The 18,790-nt window shown below is 46.8% G+C and overlaps 1 non-coding gene across 1 annotated transcript; it reads left to right on the forward strand.

Annotated features, from left to right (window-relative positions):
* Positions 1–15,303: 15,303 nt before the first annotated feature.
* On the forward strand, positions 15,304–15,376 carry TRNAP-CGG (transfer RNA proline (anticodon CGG)). The gene has a single exon. It is a non-coding gene; the product is annotated as a tRNA-Pro (tRNA).
* Positions 15,377–18,790: the final 3,414 nt, after the last annotated feature.

Genomic DNA, 18,790 nt, shown 5'->3' on the forward strand with positions numbered 1-18,790 from the left:
CGAGACACTGCAGGAAGGATAATTCGCTCGCTGCTGCTGCCACGTTTCCTCACCCCTACGTGTTGACAGCGAGTTTGCGCAGTCATCGAGTGAGATGTGTTCATGCTAGCGTGTGCGTGCGTGACAGCATGCTTGTTATTTAACTTATTACGCCCAAGTTTAGAAGGTAATGCTGCCGATAAAACTACTATTCTTAATTCATATAGCTGACGAATTATTTGCTATCACAGTCAGTGCTTCGCATTTCGGTCTAAACGGCGACTTTTTCCTAGTGTGAAGACCTCGGGTGTGGGTTTGACATACCTGTTCTTTGGACAATTGTTAAAACTTTTTTTTCCTGAGGTGTAACGGACTCTTTTCGGCGAACTGTGATTCAGGTTAGGCTCCAGTTAGTACTGCCTGAGCTTGCAGCGAGCATCGATGTCATGCATGGTCGGATTCCTGGTTATCTAAAAGAAGTGGTAAGCAGCATACAGGTTTCGGCTACGAGGTTTTCGAACAAATATTTCTTCAGTGCTGCTGAGAGGAAGCTGCATCGAGATGCACGTGATCTCGCATTATCTGTCCCAATGATAGGGCGAGTGGCAGTGCAGGCCAGCGCATGGCTGTTTTAAAACGAGTTAAGAGATTGCAACTCAACTTAGAAGCAATATCTTTCTTTTTCTTTAAACTACATAAACATACATTGTCAGCCAGAACAAGTGTAGAAGAAGAGGGTTTTTCTTTACCGTGGGGCTCACACTATCTTAAGACACCGGAGAATATTGATCATGTTTTTCTTCACTGCTGGGAGGGGGTACTTTCCATGGATCCTTATGGCATATGATTTCTCAACATTACCAGCGACAACGGAGTACCATACGACGTGATAATGCTGACTGGCCTGCACTGTCTGTGGCACACCCGCATGACGCAGTTTCACTGTGACTTGGGCGTGTGACCCGCCTGGTTGTTGTTCCGCGAGTGCACGACACTTTTTGTAGAACTGCAAAGACTGCACGATTGTGCTGCTGAGTGGCTGTCGAGGGCAGACCTCTTTACAGTGCTCAGAAAATATTAAACGACAATGCCAGCACAGCTCGCCTGATGGTTCAAATAGGAAAATGATTTGATATTTTTGGTTGCAGACTTTCTTTCCTTTCTCTTCTTTGCGAACGTGTTTTTGACTGCAACTAGCACAAAATAAAAAAAAAGCTGCTTAGCACAGTGGGTTCAACACTCGGCCTTAGAGCGTGCAGTCGTAGCGTCGAAACTCACCACCGACAACAATTTTACTTTCGAATTTACTTTGTTTTATACCTCATTTATTTATAGCGATTCGTTGTAGGTGACTTGCGCATTAAAACTGGCGGATTTTATTGCAGATGCCACAAAAACTGATCGCGCGCATTTGGGGTGCCTTATGGCAGCGCTTGTTTGCTGCTTCCTGAGAGCTTCAAGACAGCGATGACCTTTCGCGCGCTCAGATATGCCAGAGCGCGTCCGCTAAATACGCAAGCGACACGCTGTAAGCTAGCATGTGAAATGACAAAGAAGTTCAATGGAAACACCCCAACGCTCCACTCGATTCATTCTGCAGCTACGAAAGGGCAGCGTTTCCGCTTGACGCATGGCCTATAAAAGATTTCCAGATTTCCCCGCAACGGTGCAGCTATATGGCGTTTGTGCCCCTCCTAAATGGCGTCAAGCAGTGTGATCGAGGCACCCCACACGTGTATTTGTCACCTCGTTGCACAATGTAATTGCACTACTTCTGTCACTAAACTCGGAACAAACGACGGTGGCTGCACAGGTACAGTGGCTAGCACAAGCATGCACAGGCATAAACACTACTGCATTGTCATTGCACCTAAACAGCCTGAAATCACGAAGAGTAAATTAAGTTTCTTTTATAGTGTGTTACATTGTATTAGTTATAACGCTGTCATGGGTCATCTTCACTCACTCAAGAGCGATCCTGCAGTCCCTGAAGTCGCCACATATGCAGGAAAAATTTGTACTGAACATCCAACGCCTACGCAATAAACCCTGCGAACTGCATCACAGTGTTCTTCGGCAGTGCTTACCAGCTCACTGCGGAATACCAGGGAATGTCCAGGCTCGCCATGCTGCCAAAACTGGACAGGACACTTCGAGAGAAATGGTCCAGATACCTTCCTCTAGAAAACACGTGGCGACACTGGTATCTGCGCACGCTTGGCGTCTCCAGCGATACCTCTGGATGGATTCAAGCTATCAGTACGGACCCTATACAAGATTGGTCCATTTGTAGCGAAGAAGATTGGCGCGCCCTGTGGACGCACTATCATCATCGACCCGCCGACGAAGAGGGGCTCACGCTCTCGGTGTCTGACGCTCGACTGAGACAGTAGCGTTCCTGACTGTTCAATAAACCGCATTACATATTTGATGGAGCTGTGCTGGGTAGTACTTCCCCAACCACCCTGGAACTACGCAATCGGACACTGCCGGAAATCATGCCTGACGACGCCAGACAAACAACACCTCCGGCATCGCCAACATTGATTTGTCCTGGCTCAGTGCGTCAACGCGATCCTCCGATCTTCAGCGGTTCCGACGAATACGACGTAGAAGACTGGCTGTCCACATATGAGCGGGTGAGTGCCCACAATAAATGGGACGATGCTGTGAACCTCAGTTACGTGAACTTCTATCTCACGGGTGTCGCTAGCGTGTGGTACCACAACCACGAATCCAACCTCAGCACCTGGCCAGATTTCAAGGCGTCCATTACGCAAGTCTTCGGTCGCCCTGAGGTGCGGAAGCTCCGTGTCGAAGAGCGCTTGCGCAGCCTTTCCCAGCAACCCGGCGAAAACTTCACCAAGTACATAGAAGACGTTGTGGGCCTTTGAAAGCGCGTCGATCCATCTATGACTGAGTCTGAAAAGATCCGTCACGTAATGAAGGGCATCGAAGATGGCGCATTCCAAATGCTCCTCTCGAAAAGCCCGCGGACCGTGGTCGAAGTCGCTGAACTTTGTCAAAGCTACGATGAACTCAGGAGGCAAAGTCTACTCACTCGACGTTCTTCGGTCCCCGTTACTTCCCTTGCAAGTTTAGCCGCGGTGACTAACAACGACCACCTGTTCGGCAAAATCAAGGAATTTATACGCTCCGAAGTTGCCCGCCAGCTATCCCTACTCACCGCCGTCCCAGGGCCTACGCCGTCCTTGGCTCCTACGTTGCGTCAGATGCTCCAAGAACGAGTGTCCGAATCTATCCAGTCCCCTCATGCAGCGCCACCATTGCCTGTACCTCTAAGCTGCACCGAGGTTGCAGCACGACCAGCTCCATCGAATTTTTCAGCACCACCGTTTGCTACACCGGCACGTCCCATCCCTCCAATGTACACCACCAGATCACCGGCTAGCACGGGACCCTGGCGTACACCCGACAATCGCCCCGTGGGCTTCTTCTGTGGAATCCCTGGTCACGTGGCATGGCACTGTCGCCGTCGCTTATGGCTTCAAGGTAATGACCAACCTGTCCGCTCCTACGCATCGCCAGCTTCGTCCTTCTCGCCACCAAATGACTCGCACTTTCCATCTACGACCAACGCCATTCCATCTGCTCGTGATCGTCGCTCGCCATCCCCTCGTCGCCACTCACTTTCCCCCATGCGGCGGCGTCCGGTCGCATCGCAACAGAAAAACTAGCTACCGCAGTTCAAGAGGCGAGAACTGCGTTCCAGTCAAACCACACAAAGCCTCGCTCTCTTCCGACGAACGTAATCGAAGTATCTGTAGAACGAGTCGTCACACTAGCATTAGTCGACACAGGCGCCGCCGTTTCAGTAGTTACGGAAGAACTTTGCTTCGAAGCTTCGAAAAGTAATGACGCCTTTATCTGCGCTGTCACTCCGGACAGCAAGTTCCTAGTGCATTACCCCTGTGGCCGCATGTACCGCCGGCATCGTCATTCAAGGATACACCTGTACAGTCGAGATCGTCGTCCTCTCATCCTGTTCATACGACGTCATCTTGGGGTGGGACTTCGTTTCCGATCATCAGGCCATCATTGATTGTTCTCGCGCCGAAGTTAAATTTTCTCCACTTCCCGATACCCGTTTACATGACTTTGACGATTTTGGTGACAAACTGGCTGTTACAGAAGACACCACGATCCCTCCGCATTCTTCTGTGATTGCGAATGCGTGCTCTTCTTTCGCCACGGACACCACTGCCCTGTTTGTCTCATCGGACATTTTTGTTCGCCGATGGTGTTCTCCTTCCCTTCGATGCCCCAACTGTCAGCGGTGGCTGCACGCGACTGCTCGTTTCCAACACTAAGGCCACGCCCCTCGTCTTACGTCGTGGCGACTGCTTGGACGTCTTCAGCCTGCCGACTCAGTGACCATCTTTGACGAACCTATTGACAACACCAGTTCAGACGTGAACTCGTTGACTTGTAGCTTGCCTTCTGACGTCTTCCATAGCTCAGTAGATGCCTTCCTGAGCAGCGTTCGCATCTTCTCAGCCTTCTACGGAAATACCAATCTACTTTTGACTCCAACAAGCCCCACTGGGCCGCACATCGACTGTACGTCACGAGATCGACACCGGCACCCACGCACCACTGCGCCAGAGGCCTTATCGTGTATCACCCGCAGAGCACCGTGTTATTGAAAATAAAGTAAGCGAAATGCTTGAGCGTGGAGTGGTTCAACCCTCTAATAGTCCCGGGGCGTCACCTGTAGTCCTGGTTAAGAAAAAAGATGGCTCATTTAGATTTTGCGTTAACTAACGCCGTATTAATAACATAACTCGCAGAGACGTCTACCCTCTACCGCGCATCGACGATGCTCTGGATTGTTTGCAAGGCGCAGAGTACTCTTCATCGCTCGATTTACGCTCAGGCTATTGGCAAGTGCCTATGAATCCTGCCGATCGCCCGTAGACAGCCTTCGTGTCCCCCGACGGCTTAGATGAATTCAACGTTATGCCGTTTGGGCTTTGCAACGCCCCTGCTACATTCGAACGAATGATGGACAATCTCTTTCGTGGACTAAAGTGGAAGACATGCCTATGTTACCTTGACGATGTCGTCGTCCGTTCTCCAGATTTTCCCACACATCTGTACCATCTCGAACAAGTCCTGCAGTGCATCACCGACGGAGGCCTCCAGCTAAACTTGAAGAAATGTTGCTTTGGAGCCAAGCAGCTTGCAATACTTGGACACGTCGTATCAAAAGATGGCGTACCACCTGATCCTTCCATACTTCGCGCCGTCGCCGAATTCCTGAAACCCACGTCCCTGAAAGGACTTCGGAGCTTTATCGGGCTCTGCTCTTACTTTCGTCGTTTTATCCGAAATTTCGCTTCTATCATTGCTCCGTTGACTCAGCTGCTTCGCGGCGACGCACCACTTTCTACTTGGGCCGCAGCTTGCGACGATGCTTTTGAAACAATGCGGTGTTTGCTCACAACGCCCGACCCCACGGCCCCCTCGGAAGTCTACACCGACGCCAGTGGCGTAGGACTTGGTGCCGTGCTTGCACAGCGAAAAAGTGGGCATGATGAATACGTAGTAGCCTACGCAAGCGGAACACTAACGAAAGCGGAATCCAAATTCTCCGTCACCGAAAAGGAGTGCCTGGCTATCATCTGGGCCTTTAGAAAATTCCGACCCTACCTGTACGGCCGCCCCTTCGACGTTGTTACAGATCACCATGCTCTACGTTGGTTATCGACTTTAAAAGATCCGTCTGGCCGCCTTGCGCGATGGGCTCTACGGTTACAAGACTTGGATATACGCGTCACTTACCGGTCTGGCCGTAAACACACCGACGCGGATGCCCTCTCTCGGTCGCCCACACCAAGTGGCATGATTTGCATTTCAGTCATCGAATTGGCGTTTTCGTCGCCTGTGCACGTCAACGTGGCTGTGGAGCAATGCAAAGATCCCTGGATTGCGGTACTTATGGATTGCGTTTCTGACACAACAACACGCCCTTCACGCGCTATCCGCCGCCAAGCTTTTCATATTGAGGTACGGATGGTGTTCTCTATCGTCGAAATTACGCTTCCGTTGGCCGCAAATGGTTATTAGTCGTCCCCCGCCATATGCGGACAGATATATGCTCCGCTCTCCATTCAGACCCGCAATGAACCCATGCCGGCCTATTCAAGCCTTACGCCAGGCTTTGTTCCCGCTTTTATTGGCGTGCTATGTATAATTTTGTGAGAAAGTACATTCGCTCATGCACAGCGTGCCAACAACGCAAGCTTCCTGCCCCTCGTCCTTCTGGTCTTTCACAGCCTTTCCTTGTTCGTCCCGACCATTCGACCGCGTCGGCATCGATCTCTACAGTCCTCTTCCCTGCACATCAGCTGGCAACCGCTGGATTATTGTCGCCGTCGACCACCTCACCCGCAATGCAGAAACTACGGCACTGCAAACAGCGACAGCCCGCGACATTGCGTCCTTCCTCCTGCATCACTTCATACTGCGCCATGGGGCACCACGGGAACTTAGTGACAGAGGGCGTGCGTTTCTTTCCGAGTTCTTAACGCCCTTCTGACCGCGTTCCATACCGTCCATCGCACCACTACAGCTTATCATCCGCAAACCAACGGCATAACGGAACGGTTCAATCGTACTTTGGGCGACATGCTATCCATGTACATTACATCGGATCATACCAACTGGGACCTTGTTTTGCCATATGCTGCGTACGCCTATAACACCGCTTCACAGGCCACAACGGCATTTTCGCCATTCTTCCTCGTCTATGGCCGTGAGCCTACCTGTACGCTCGCCACCATTCTCCCCTACCGGCCTAACCCATCAGAGGGCACGCCTCTGTCTGAAGCCTCCAAGTATGCCGAGGAATGCCGTCAGCTGGCCCGTTCGTTCACGGCGCAAGACCAGAGTCTCCAAACATTCCGTTGCGATGATGACCGACCTCCCCGCACCTACCACCCGGACTCACTAGTCTGGCTTTTGGTACCTTTAAGCACCCCTGGTCTATCTTCTAAACTCCTCGCTCAATACCACGGTCCCTACCGTGTCGTCAAACAGACGCAGCCAGTCAACTACGTCGTCGAGCCGCTAACGCCGTTGACTGACTTGAGGCGTCGCCGACGCGAGACAGTCGCGGACGCTTAAACCCTATAACGACCCCCTTGTCCTCGCTTCTCCTTCTCCAGGGGGCAGTTGTAGCGAAGAAGACTGGCGCACCCTATGGACGCACTATCATCATCGGCCCGCCGACGAGGAGGGGCTCGCGCTCTCGGTGTCTAACGCTCGACTGAGATGGTCGCGTTCCTGACCGTTCAATAAACCGCATTACACATTGTGTATCTTTTAGATCCCGGGAGGCTTTAATAGACAAGACCAAGCGCCCCTTTCACTGCATAGATTCAACGTGCCCTGCACAAACTACTTCAGGTCGAAGGTTCAACTGCTGGAGTCGCCAACGTGCTTTGAATGTAACGTCCCTGAAGAGGTGCAACATGTTTTGTGCGACTGCTGCCGCTATGCGTCAGAGGGAGAGAAAGTGTCTTTGCTGGCGACACTGCACCTTCAGTAGGACTCGAGCTTGGCGCCAAAGCACATTATCTGTATATGGCAAAACACCACCTGTACATTAGGCGACACGAAAGAGCTGCTGATATTCTGGCGGCCCACGAGTCTTAAAACTTTGTAAACATCTCTGCAATATATATACGCACGCTCTCGCACAGACATACACACACACGTACACACACAAATTCTACCAAGGCTTTTGTTAAGCTGCGCTGCTGAATACTAGCGAGTAGGACGAACACATTGAAAGCATTATGGTTTCAGAAGCAGTATGCGCATACGTAGGTAGCGCGATTACAATCCCTTGTGTCTGCAAGAAGCGTTTACTTCCACATTTACTTTAAACCATGGATGGGCACAGGTGAGCTTTCTGCTTCTTTTGTTTTGTTTCCCCCCACACAGCCGGCGCCGCCGCTGCCGCCAATGGATAGATGGATGGACAGATTGATGGTTTGGTGGATGCTGTGAGCGCACCGCTTCGAAACGGGGTGGTGCGTGGTGTCACTAAGCTCTTGTTTTTGATTTGCCTGATGTACTACCTATATTTTCGAGAAAATACACAAACACAAAGAATTCCTAGATTCAAACTTTTTGAGTCATTACTGGGAGCTATGCTTTGCACACATCCGTTGTTTGTGCTCTTGCTACTTTTCTTCCACTGAAATCTTAAATCCGGACATGTTTACTTTCCCTCCGCTATCCCTGAACCCAAGCGCTCAAGGAACCCAGAGGAACCTCGACGGGCTGCTGGGCAGTTATCTTCACATTCTAATGAGATATCTTCCATCGTTTACCTAGTTTTACCGCAGCAAGCATATGCGTCTTCGTCCTTCTGACACCTTGCTTTATAACTACGCGTTCTAAGGTATCCTGATCTCGCTTCGATAAGAAGCTTCCTTTAGACTTATCATAAATATATTGGAAAACATCTACCAAAAATTCATAGCAACCTTAATTCTCCACATTAGAAGCAGAAAGATACCTGCAAAGAAAGCAGTCAGGCAAGGAGACACCATTTCTCCCATGTTATTCACTGCAGTCTTGAAGAAATATCCAACATATTAATCTGGGAAGGCTTAGGAGTGAGATAATCGGCTAATATATCAGCAACCTTCGATTTCCAGAGGACATTGTCCTGTTCTGCAACACTGGGGACGAGTTACAGCAAATGATTCAGGGCCTTAACCGAGAGAGTGTAAGAGTGGGGTTTTAGCTTAATGTGCAGTAGACAAAGATAATAATAAATAGCCTGGCAAGGAAACAACAGCTCAGGATCGCCAGTCAGACTCTAGACCCTGTAAAGTAGTACGTTTACCTAGGCCAATTACTCACAAGTGATCATAGAGAAGGAAATTTACAGAAGAAAAATATGGGTTTGAGTGCATATGGCAGACATTGTCAGATCCTGGCTGGAAGCTTGCCATTACTATTGAAAAAAAGGTGTACGTAGTTGCATTCTACCGATGCGGACATATGGGGCAGAAATTTGAAGGTTGACGATTGGGATTGAAGAAGCTCGGGAACAAGTTAAGGACCGCGCAAAGAGGAATGGAATGATGTGTGTTAGGCGTAGCATTAGGGGATAGGAAGGAGTGGCGTAGATCAGAGTGCAAACGTGTATAGCCGATATACTTACTGACCATAAGAGAAAACATGGAGCTGGGCAGGCCATGTAGCGCATAGGTTAGACAACCCTTGGACCATTAGAGTTACAGAATGGGCGCCAAGATAAGGGAAGCGCAGTTGAAGACAGCAGAGGACTAAGCGGTGTGATCAAATTAGTAAATTCCCAGGCGCCAGTTAGAATCGTTTCCTGCAAGACGGGTAATTGGAGGGAGCAGGCACAGGCCTTCGTCCTGCAAGAAACATAAAGTAGGCTGCTGCTTCTGCTGCCTATGACGATGTTTCTTTCCTGATTTCGTTTTTTTTTAATTTGCAATTCATAAACGCCAAAATATGCCAATTTACTCTGACCAAGCTTGCAGGTATTCGTAGGAATCCTAATAAGTTTATGTGGTTCCAGCATATTTTAAGTGCGGCCTTCTTTTTCTCACGTATTTCTGGCAACAAATGTTCACTTTCACCTTTTCTCTTTGCTTGAACTACTATTCCAGCCATACATTTTTTCTCCTGTTATATTTCCCACTTTCTGGTAAGTTCATCCTGCTGCAACTGCGCTTTTTTCCCTTCCTGTACTGTTGGGATGCATTCTGTTGTTCGGCTAACGCATCTCTTATATCCCTGTTCCACCAGATTTTCGGTTTCTTTGTTCCTTTCTAACGAGCATGTTGCTTCTCTTTCCACATTTCTGTCGTTATTACACTTGGAAGCTCGCTATATTCCCACTCTTTGCTTGGCCATTTGCCAAGTTATTCTTCGACTCTTGTGACTATATCTGTCATTTCTTCAGTGTTCAAATTAGCAAATTCCATTTTGCGCTCCTTGCTTTCTTTCCCAATTACATCTTCCATTTTCAAAATGATGCGTTTATGGGCACTCCCTGTGCTTCTGTACCGTTCCTCGTCAATGACCGTTTCGCTCAGCTTATTCTGAATTTCTTCTGTGATCCGACAGAGATAAATGGTCGATTAGCGGTTTCCCACTTCCCATGTGGTCTGCCCGTCGCACTTAGGCCCTGTTTTCATGATAACGAAATCATGTTGCTCACAAAGATGTGGCATTGACTTTCCGTTGTTGTCGCTATAACCATCTAGATCCTGCATGTGGGCATTCATATCACCTAATGGGATAATTTCGGCATCATTCCTGAAACCCGTAATAGAATTTAGGTATTTCACTAACTCTTAATTCTTCTCTCTGCAATTATTTCGAATTTACAAATACGTAACGCCAAGCCGAGTTTTCTTTCCACTCATTGTACAGGAGAACCGAAGATACTCTTCACATCTTTAATTTATTCTTTTTCGTTTGTCACCCTTATGGATGAGCATTCAAAGTCCCCCTTAAGTTGTTTACAATTTAATCCTATTGCACGCTTCCCAGCCACAATTCTCAATCACTGGTGGCTCTTCTGAGTCTCTAATGTGCGTTTCTCTAACCCCATGTACCCTTATTTGATATCTAACTGATGCTCAATCTCTACCCATTTTCCTTTCTGTCCCACTGCATTCCGTCGCACTGCAGGCTATTCTCAGGTTTTCCTAGGAGAGCTTCACAACTACCCCAACTACCTACAACCACCGCTACCTTCTCCATTACCGCCCTTTGTCCAAGCCTGGGATTGAAGTGGATCTCGTCTCGTTGAAAGCCACCACACCTTCTCACTTTCCTCTTTATTTCTACAATGTTGAAACCTTTCTTTCGGCTCACGGCGCCAGGCGCGGGGAGTAGTCCTGTCGATATTCTGCTTAGGACGGTATTTAGCCCACCTACTACTACGAGAAGGTCGAGTCCGTGGGCATTTTTCGCGAATTTCGCTTTTGCTCGCTTCGTAACAGCGCCCAATGGTCGCTCTGAATATGTCTCTACCGCCGCTCTTTTATCGCCGTTCACCGTCTCCGTAATTGCTTCTGACCGCCTAGCCAGGTTTCAGTCGCCGGCGATAATCACCCTTTCAATCTCTCCTACTGGCGAGGCCTGTCCCTGCTTTCTTTTGTTAACCCTTTCCATGTGCTTCGGACTTGACAAGAGCCACGAGCTCTTCGACTGGTTTCACAAGCTCATTCAAAAAAATTCTCCATTTATCCTAGCATCGAAATCACAGTGTTTGCCGACTAACTCGATTTCCTCTCAATTCTCATCGATGGATGGATGGATGTTATGAGCGTCCCCTTTGGAACGGGGCGGTGCGTTTGGCCCCCAAGCTGTGCGGAGGCGACCGCCATCTGGTGGTGCTTGAAGGAAGGCAGCGACGCACACAGCACGCGTGCTCCACTGTCATTTGTTGGTCTAGTCGACAAAGTAGCCACCAGGCCGCAGCCACGGTCACGAAATTCTTCGTTTAAACTTTTCAATTTAAAAAAATAATGAATTGTTACCGGAATATCTACTCACCAATGCTCCCCGAAAATTATCAGCGATCAGTGCAGCTGGAGTCGTCCTTCTTGTGGGGCCGTTAGCCTTCTCTAGACTTGCTTATATTGCTTCTAAGCGAACATAAAATGTCTTTATCTTGTTATTCTTTATAAATAATAAATTTATTATTTTTTTAACTCTCACATGCACGTCTAGAATCTTCCGTGTCTTTTCGTAGATCAATTGAATTAATTATGGTTAGAAAAACAATGGTTAACATTTTATTAATCCAGGTACTCAGAAGCTTTGAGTGACGGCAGCAAGCTTCTACTACGCACAACATCCTTATCAATAACCTTCAACGTCTACAGAATGCAGATCAGGTGCAAACGTCATAAGGGAAATATCAAAGTTCTGTGGTTTGCTGTGAAGCGAGTTCAGTGCAAATACTGTATTATTAGGTTGTAAAGAAAAATACATAAATGGCTATACAAAAGCTCATATGCGTGTAGCGCGCAGAATATTTAAGAGAACGCGCTAATTTTTTCTATAATCATCGTAGTGTTTTGAAACATTTTGGGGCTGCTCTCATTAAGTAGGAATAAATGTTCTGGAGGAGCATTCCTGATGGAAGCAGCACCGTCCCATAGCTCTAAAGAGAGTCATCATTTAGTATCAATACCACGTAACATGAAGCCCGTGACAACATTCACACAGCTGGCCTGAAGAAGCCGAGTAAATGCATAGCGCGTGATCCAATCAGCAGTCATATCTATCAATTTGCTATTCATGGGAATAGATTGTTGCGCTAAGGTGTAAGGTATACGTGGGAAGAACAACGAGGAGTTCTCGTCCAATGCGAAAGAAAAGTGGTTCCGTAGGCATGCGTGTACAACGACTGGAGGTCACAGCACTCAGCAGCGGGGCCGTTTAACTTACGTATGATTCGTAGAGGCCAAGTAAGCGCGGAGTGATCATGCAATGCCTATGCAAAAGAAACCAGTCCGGACCAGCGCGTGGTACATAAGGTGTATGAATTATGCATCAGAGTATATGCATTGTGAAATTCCGGTAAACACGGTTATGTGAGTGCGATGGGCACGACAATGAGAAGGTGAGATCCACCAGGAAGAAAATTGTGGTTGTATATGATATAAACCTGAAGCACACATTTGCAGCACGATGCGTCATTAGGCAGTGACTGCAGGTGGGGGATAATTTCTTGCAACGAATGGTCAGAAATCTGTTCCTCACCGATGTGAGTCAAGTTCGAAACAAATAAATAAAGTGGGTGGTTTTCTCATTTGCGTTCGTCTATAGGATACAGGGGGAGCAAGGTGCACCCTTGTGCAGGCCGCCTAAATCGTATACGACCGAATATTAAAAATCGTTAGCCGCAGGGCCAAGCAACCCAGCCATACTGAAGAATGTCTTACGGAGAACGGCCAGCAGAGAGAGCGGTGGTCGGTAACTATAGAAAATAGTTATCCTTATAATTATTATCTAAATTTCGAAAGCGCCCATACAAGAGCCATAAAATAGCGCCCTGCGAGGAATAATCGCGGTCAGCTACTTACAGAAGACAGTTCGCTTAGGCGATGATAAATCTGGAGAGAGAGTTAAGGTGCGTTTGTACTGTGCTGTCTGCAGGAACACTTCCATCAATAGGGACCACAGCAGTCATAGCAGGGTAAAAGTGAAAAGGACCGGAGGAGTCGTCTGGAGGCTAATGAGGTGCGTCATCGTAGAAGCCCTTTGAGGGTTAGATCAAAAAAAGCACGTCTTAGCTCAAAATCTCAGTAAGAGGCCTTGCTGCGCCCACAAAATTCTTCGCGAAGCAGTGAATGTGTCAGCACAACTGAAGAAAGGTACGCACATTCTGGAAGTATGGTTACAACGAAATTCTTGAGGGCGCAGGTTTTCCCTGGGTCCCGTTCCGCGCCACTATTGCGAATGACATGGCCAATAACTTTGGTTTTGTTGGCCTACAAGGTGACATTTGGACGAGTTTAGCTATAGTCCAGCCCCACTAAATATGTCCAAAATTACTGAGTGGTCTTGTGCATTTTAATAGTTCTGTAATATACAATTACATCCTCCCAGTAGCATACACGTGTTGAACAAGCATTCAAAAGGACAAGAGTGTTGCAAAGACCAAATGAGAATGAACATAATTTGTCAACTGCCGTCCGAGGTAACACGTATCATCTTTTCACGGTCCAAATTGTCTACAGCCTTCTTCCAGCAACCGGAAAGAATATTCGATGAAAGAAAAATAGCGAACTCCATGAGGGCACTTACGGGCATCACCAATGCGTAGCAGATGGTTTATTCGTTGTTCAAATTCTTTACAGCTGACCATATTCTGCGCAGAATCGCCAAGATGACGTGTCTCTGCCTTAGCAGTCCACATTAAATCGCCGTGCTTCTGGAAGGTGGATGTCTCTTACGGGTCTCACTATGTAAATACTTTCGCATTTTATTAGTATGCGCCGAGTTGCCTTCGAATTTCTGATGCCGCACACATATTCTTCGTCCTGCTGAGAATATTTCCGCTGGTATGTTTTTCGTTAACCAACCAGTCCACGCATCACATAGCAAGCCACTGCCCACTCTGCTATCCTACAGACTTTTCTTCATAATATATTTCATGGCATTCTTGTAAATATCCAAACTCCTTTTTGTTTCTATCTGTTGCACTCAATTTTCTGTCTCTGTTGCTCTAATATTTTTCCTCCTGACTCCTGGTTGCCGGTTTGGACTTTATATTACCCTGTGCCTGGTTACCAACTTTAAATCATATACGATTTGTTTTAGACTGTTTTGTTGTAAAGATATTCGTACACTTTAGCCGCTCATTTATTCTCATCTATGCTCCAAAGCATTGCTTGAAATTTAATTTTTATGTGCTTTTACCTTGAATATATTCATTAACCATGTCATTCTGCACCGCCACATTTCCTTTCTTTAAAAGGTACAGGTCTACAGTAGACCCCAACGCTAACCGGCCTACCAAATATTTGTTAACTTCCAACCCCTACACAACGTTTAATTTTCAGCACAGATTCAAATTTTCGAACGTTATCGCTGGCAACGTGACTCTTTTCTAGATTCCTCGCACCACATCATATCTATTCTGGCCCCAATGTAATCGATCCTTTCTTAGTACTGCATTCCGCTTCCCATTTATTCTTAGGTTATCTTCGTTGATGCTTGAGCACGTTTATACTGGATATATCTGTAAATCAATGTCTTTATATTGCTTTAATATGAGTATGACTTACTGTTGAATTGAACGAGATTGCTATATTCGATATGAACGATATGATTCGAGACCCTCGTTATGTAATAAACGAGAAGAGAGGGGGTTAACCGAGGGTCCCGAATTTTATTAGTCATATCATAAGAAGCCAACAAACACTGACACCAAGGACAACATAGAGGAAATTACTTGTGCTTAATAAATGAAATAAAGAAACGATAAATTAATGAAAAATAAAGTGGACGAAAAAACAACTTGCCGCAGGCGGGAACCGAACCCACAACCTTCGCATTTCGCATAACGAGGGTCTCGAATCCGGCAACATTGATGCCTTCAGGTAGCATGTGTGGGTTTATTGACCAGTTGCCTTCACCCAAAAAGATCACGTTCTCGTGACGCCTGCGGCAAAAAGGGCGTTTCACGTCCGCCGCCAAGTTGTGTGAGTGGTGGCGCTGGCTAACACTCCCAGGGTTCTACTAGTACACATAAATACCCAAGAAAGTGGATGGGGAAACAGCGCCGCGGTAGCTCAATTGGTAGAGCATCGCACGCGGAATGCGAAGGTTGTGGGTTCGGTTCCCACCTGCGGCAAGTTGTTTCTTCATCCACTTTCATTTCCATTTATTTATCGTTTTTTTATTTCATTTATTAGGCACAAGTAATTTCCCCTATGTTGTCCTTGGTGTCAGTGTTTGTTGGCTTCTTATGATATTACTCTTGAATTGGTATCACGTCTTCGCTCATCCTTTTTGGGCTCTTTCTGCGTGATTCATCTAAAGAGACTGAGAATTCATTTTTATGGTGTTAATTTTTTAGTGCAATGGGAAGCTTACTAGTCGGAATGTCTAATCATGAATGGTAACGCGGAAAATAGTGTGGAACAATTTTATCGTAATTTTTCTATCTGGAGTGAGTATGTAGTCATTCACTGGAAGCATGCTAAAAACTGGGAGCTGAGCGTGATAGCCATTATACGTCGGCATTGGACGGGGCCAGACGACAAGTGCAACCCCAGCTGTGAGAAAGTATTCTTTATCAAGCCAATGTTCAGGCAATTCATGTTTTACGATGTCTTAATTTATTTCTCCAATAATAGCAATGTGTTTACGTAGTTTACTCTCCAATTTCGTTGGTCATTAAACAGTCAAGAGTGTTTTCAAGCCAAGCCAAGTTAAGCACTCAAAAGCGAAACGACGCTTTTACACGTAACATGGAGTTGAGCGTGCTGCTATAGTCATGCGTGCCGCCACATCGTAGTGCTGGTACCCATTTACGGCACAATTAGTCAATGGCATTTTGTATCTCACAGGGAGACCACAAAATTGTGGGTACTTAGACGCAAGCTCCTGCATCTCCAACTACATGTGCGCTCCCGTGCATTGTGGGAAGCGTGTGCTGCTTGATAGCGGGGACTTTCTTCGTTCCTGTGATACTTAAGCCTCGCGCAGCACTTCACAGCACTGTGCATTAGGAGGAAGAAGTGCGGGAAATTTATAGTGCGTGACGCACGCACTTAATGCCTCAGATACTCTTTGATATGAAAATGTAGGCGGTCTGTTACGCCCTAATGTTTGTTTTTATAAAGGATGTAGTTTACTAGTCGAGAAACGTATCTACCGCGAAGTGCCGCATAGGAAGCAATGAAGGCTGAAATTTAAAAACTTTCATCACCACCATAAATGGAACTCAAAGCTGTGCATATGTTTGATTAAAAAGCCAGGCGTGCTAACCAATGCGATATCTTGCGAGACATTGTTTAGTAATATTCGTAGCAAGTTGGCAGTGGGTTTATGTGAGCTTTGTTTTTAGTGTACCATTTTTACTCATATATCATTATCACACGGCACGAAACTCAGGGCGAAAAACTTTATTTTACTTTTTACTTATATACTTACCAAAAAGTATGCATTTGAAAGGTGGAGGTAGGAGAGACTGCTCTTCGACATGATTTACATGCCAATATAATGCAGCAACTATGAAACGCAAGCGCTCTTGCGCATAACCCTACAAAATATTCATACGCCACAGTAAATACGATATGCCATATACCAGCCTCAATATAGTTATGTTATAGTAAAATCGTCACAAAACAAGCAAATATTGAGGTGAATATTTTAATAGGTAACGCACTCGTCGGAAGAAGGTCTGTTTATGTTTAAGGTTAAGAAACAATGTGTGCCTAAGAATTTATTTAAAAAAAAGAAAGTGATCCGCAAATGTGTGCGACTGAGAAAATGTCACATAACAAGAAGACGCAGATGGGCGACTTCGCGTTACTAATCTGTTTCCCAATACCTCGAATTATCATTAGTGTCCTAATGCCGTTAACTAATGGCGGGCAGTTATTCGCATCCACTGCTGACGTTCTTGAGCGTCTCTAAGTGCCAAATTTATTGCGTTAGCATTCTTGGAGTGCCACACAGTTTTGGGGGGCTATTTGTGGTTGTATGTCTGCATGTATGCTCGTATTTATCTGTAAATGTTTGTATCTAACAATTTTGCCAGCTGTCTTGGCCACTGGGTAGTTCGTTGTAGAATGAGTTAGGCACCATGCTGCTATGCTGAGGGAAGAGGGTTTGAAACCAATCGTCGGACCTACTTGAGTCGTTGAGTATGCGACAATGTGCATATATCTGCCGCTCTTCAACGAACCTCTTTCAGGCAGACATGGGTCAATCTAAATGTAGGTTAGGTAGGTACCACTGTTCGAAGAAACTCTGTGACGCCGGCATAGAGCACTGGATATGTACCATTTTGTCTGCTAGGTGTACAATCAATGAACTTTTGGATACTTACTTGGTTCACTGGATATGCGCATGTAGTTGTGAGCCGCTCTTAAACGAACGTATCTGACGCAAACTTGAGCAAAGAGGTATGTGCAACTCGGTATGTGCCGCTCTACAATTAAAAAAAGAAACATAATATAAATTTCTCCTTTGCTGGTTGCGATCCCATAAACGTCACAAGGGCTCCTCAACAACAACAACCTGACGCTTTAGCAGGCTGTGCCACAACTGCACTAGGTATGTGCTGCTTTTCATAGACGTCTTCATACTAACGGCTATGGTGTTAGGCTGCTGAGCACGAAGTCGCGGGATCGAATCCCGACCACGGCGGCCGCATTTCGATGGGGACGAAATGCGAAAACACCCGTGCACTTAGATTTAGGTGCACGATAAAGAACCCCAGGTGGGCGAAATTTTCTGAGTCCTCCACTACGGCGTACCTCATAATCAGGAAGTGGTTTTGGCACGTAAGACCCCATAATTAAAATTTTTCATACTAACGCTCTAGCGAGCTGTGCCATGGATGCTCTGGGGTTGCTACACTGTTCAATGAGCATGTCGTCAACTTGGGTCATGGAGTACGCATATGGTGCCAGTTATGCGCCAAGCGAATGAACCAGTCCCAGCCTTGGAAGGCACTGGTGCGCCGCGCTGTTTGTCTCTGAGGCCAGACATGCATTCCAGGGCAGCGCCACCAGATGACGCGCCGTGTCCAAAAAAAAAAAAGCGCGAGAGAGGAGCTCGGTTGCCGCAATAAGCGTTTCTCAGCGTTCGCCGCGAACCGGTGGTTCGCCATGCATTTCGAAGGCCACGCTTAAACTACGCGGGAACTACGCTAGATGGCACCAAGTGAGCTGAAGGAAGATAAAAGAAGGTTGGAGTGTACGAATATTGTGTCGAATGGACTTGTTTTTCGGGGATTCATGGCGACGATGAAATCATAAGTTTTTGTGCATACTTTGAGCTTGCTTCTGTTTGTGATTAGCAGATTTTTTTGCCTTTAATTAGTAATTGGGTGGCTTTCTTTCTTTTTTTCCTCTCTCGTATTTTGTGTGCGCGGGTGTGTTTAGTGTACATTTCGTTTTGGAGGATGGTTAGGGCGTTCTTTCGCGCCACGTGCTTCAACACGTGCAGCCGGGTGGCACGTTGAGTGTTTGCAGTCTTTAAATGGTAGCTTGGATGTGGCAAGACTAATAGCTATTAGTGGTTTTACTGCGCG

Source organism: Dermacentor andersoni, chromosome 8, assembly GCF_023375885.2.
Source record: "Dermacentor andersoni chromosome 8, qqDerAnde1_hic_scaffold, whole genome shotgun sequence".
Taxonomy (NCBI): Eukaryota; Metazoa; Arthropoda; class Arachnida; order Ixodida; family Ixodidae; genus Dermacentor; species Dermacentor andersoni.